Source organism: Sinocyclocheilus rhinocerous, unplaced genomic scaffold (assembly GCF_001515625.1).
Source record: "Sinocyclocheilus rhinocerous isolate Xijiao unplaced genomic scaffold, SAMN03320098_v1.1 scaffold1183, whole genome shotgun sequence".
NCBI lineage: Eukaryota > Metazoa > Chordata > Actinopteri > Cypriniformes > Cyprinidae > Sinocyclocheilus > Sinocyclocheilus rhinocerous.
In genome coordinates, this window is record NW_015625028.1 from 38,108 (window position 1) to 41,057 (window position 2,950).

Here is a 2,950-nt window from a genome sequence, read left to right on the forward strand (position 1 = left end):
ATTTCTGAAGGATCATGTGACACTGAAGACTGGAGTAGTGATGCTGAAAATTCAGCTTTTTTAAATACACTTTAACATATATTCACATAGAAACAGTTATTTTAAATTGTAAAAATATTTCACAATATTTGTTTTGATCAAATAAATGCAATATTGATGAGCATAAAAGATTTTTATATAGTGTGTTTAATTCTGTATGTATAGTTTCAAATCAGTTGTTTTTTCCTTTTAAATTTTAAAATGTACATTTAAAAAATTGTTATTAATATTATAAATTAACTTAATTAACAAAATTAACTTTTTAATACTTTATTAAAATGTTGAGTATGTCTATTTATTTGACTATTTATTTATTTATTTTTTATTAATAAATTGATCATTTTTACAATAAAATCCTAATTTTTTTCCCCTCCACATTTTTTTGTCATAGATGTTTGAGACATGTTGAGCTTGGTGATTGCAAACTGCCAATTACTTTTATTAGAAGTAGAAATAGTAAAAATATTATTCAGTATTTTGATTTTAAAACTTTTTTTCTGATAAAAATATGTGTTCAATGTTTTGAATTAGCTTTCAAACTATCACTTCTGGCCAAAATATGTGTCTATAATTCATAATAACGTTTCCTCCAGTGAAAAAGTCCATCTCCTGTTGTCTCTCAAATCAAAATCCACCAACATATATGTTTTGAGCTGTTTTGGACTGATTCGCTTGATCTGTTCGGATTTCTCTCTTGATTCAGACGAGACCACATCTTCACTGGAGGAAGCGTTATTATGGACTCGTATTTTAGCCAGAAGCGACAGCTAAAAACATCTTTGTTTCTAACAAACATGCAGCTTTTTGCTTTAACTGATGGACTGGAGTGGTGTGGATTACTTGTAGATTATTGTGATGTTTTTATCAGCTCTCATTCTGACGGCACCCATTCACTGCAGAGCATCCACTGGTGAGCAAGTGATGTAATGCTACATTTCTCCAAATCTGATGAAGAAACAAACTCATCTACATCTTGGATGACCTGAGAGTAAATTTTCATTTTTGGCTGAAATATTCCTTGTTTTAATCATATGTTGTTGTGGGCTTAAACTATGAAGGGTTTTGCACAATGGAAGTTAAATACAAACAGCAACGTCTGTAGCAATAATCTAATGAACCGGTCTGATGAATCAGACAATAAAATGCATTGAAATGGTGAAAACAACTTCAATACCTCAGACTATGCTGGAATTCTTCAACGGGCACAATTGACTTGCTTATGAACACTCGCAGCAGAAAAACTGATCATGAAATTATGTTTTTCACTTGACTTTTCCTTGCTGGATCAAGTGAAATTAGGTTTTTTTTAAAGCAGCATTTATAACCAAAGCCTTAACAACACTTCTGAACTTTGTGAAATGCAAATGTTTTTGTATTTTATTGAAGGTGTAGAACGTCATGTTCTCCGAAGTTAAAACTTTGTAATACATTGTTCAACCAACAAATGTGCATCGTTTATCAAATAAATGAACGCAGATTTACTTCAGCTGTTCTTTATTTCAGTCTTTTTACAAAAATAAGGCTGCGCTCTTAAGTCTGGGTAGTTTCAACAATATGTCGGTTACATAATTAAACGCGAGAATGAACGTGTTACAAAACATTTCTATACTCAAATGTTTTTACAGAATGATTTACATAGAAATATATTCGATTCAAAGTAGTTCTATGAACCATTTACACAGAAATTCATTCTCATGATAAAAGTAAATTTAAATAATTTGTAATTCTTAATTGTCACATTGAATTGAATTAACACTTCACAGTAGGTTAAATTTGTTAACATATTAGATATCATAAATTAGCAATGAAAAATACTTCTACATATGCTAATACATTTTAAACGGGTCATGTTGTATAAATTAACATTAATGTATTATGAACAAACTAACAATGAGTTAACAATAAACAATATTTTATTTATATATTAACATTAGATTTGATTAATAATTGCTGTAAAAAGTTGTTCATTATTAGTTTATAAAACCTAATGCATTAAAAAAAATGAACCTTTCATGAATTAATGCTTTATGTGGCTTCGAGTGCACAAAATAAACACAAGATTTACTTTCAGGTGTTTTTTATTTCAGCCTTCTTACAAAAATAAAACCGTGCTTTTAAGTCTTTAGATTTATTCTAAGATCATTCATTAAACACAAGCACAATGAATGTTATAAAACATTATAATGCGCAAATTCAATGCAACAATTTTTGCCATGTTGTTTATAAAATGATTTATGAATATATTTGATTGCCATTATGTTGTTACGCTCAGTTCAAGGTAATTTTATTAACTATTTATTCTACTCGTGATTCGTGAATTCCTTTTGTAAATCATTTATAATTCTTAATTAATTGTTGCATTGAATTGAATAATAATAATTAAAAAAATGAAATCTGGGCAACACTTTGTTCAATTTGTTAATATTAGATCATAAACTAAAAATGAAAATAATTTTAACGCATTTATTAATTTAGATTAATGTTAATGTCTACATATGCTAATACATTTTAAATGGGTCAGGTTGTATAAATTAATATTAGTTCATTTGTTATGAATGAACTAACAGTGAATTAACAACAAACAACATATATGTGTGTGTGTGTGCGTGTATATATATATATATATATATATATATATACATACATGCATTTATATTTATTTATACATTTACATTAAGTTAGATTAATAATAGCAGTAAAAATTGTTCATTGTTGGTTCAGAAAACCTAATATTAAAAAATGTTACCGTACCGTAAAGTGTTACTGCTTGTGTTTCATGAATCGCTTTGAATGCACAAAATAAATAAACTTCAGCATGATTTTACACTGATTAATCAAAGAATTTTGTCTTTGTTCAACATAATTGCATCGACCTACTATTTTTAAATACACTCCATTGACAAAGACCATT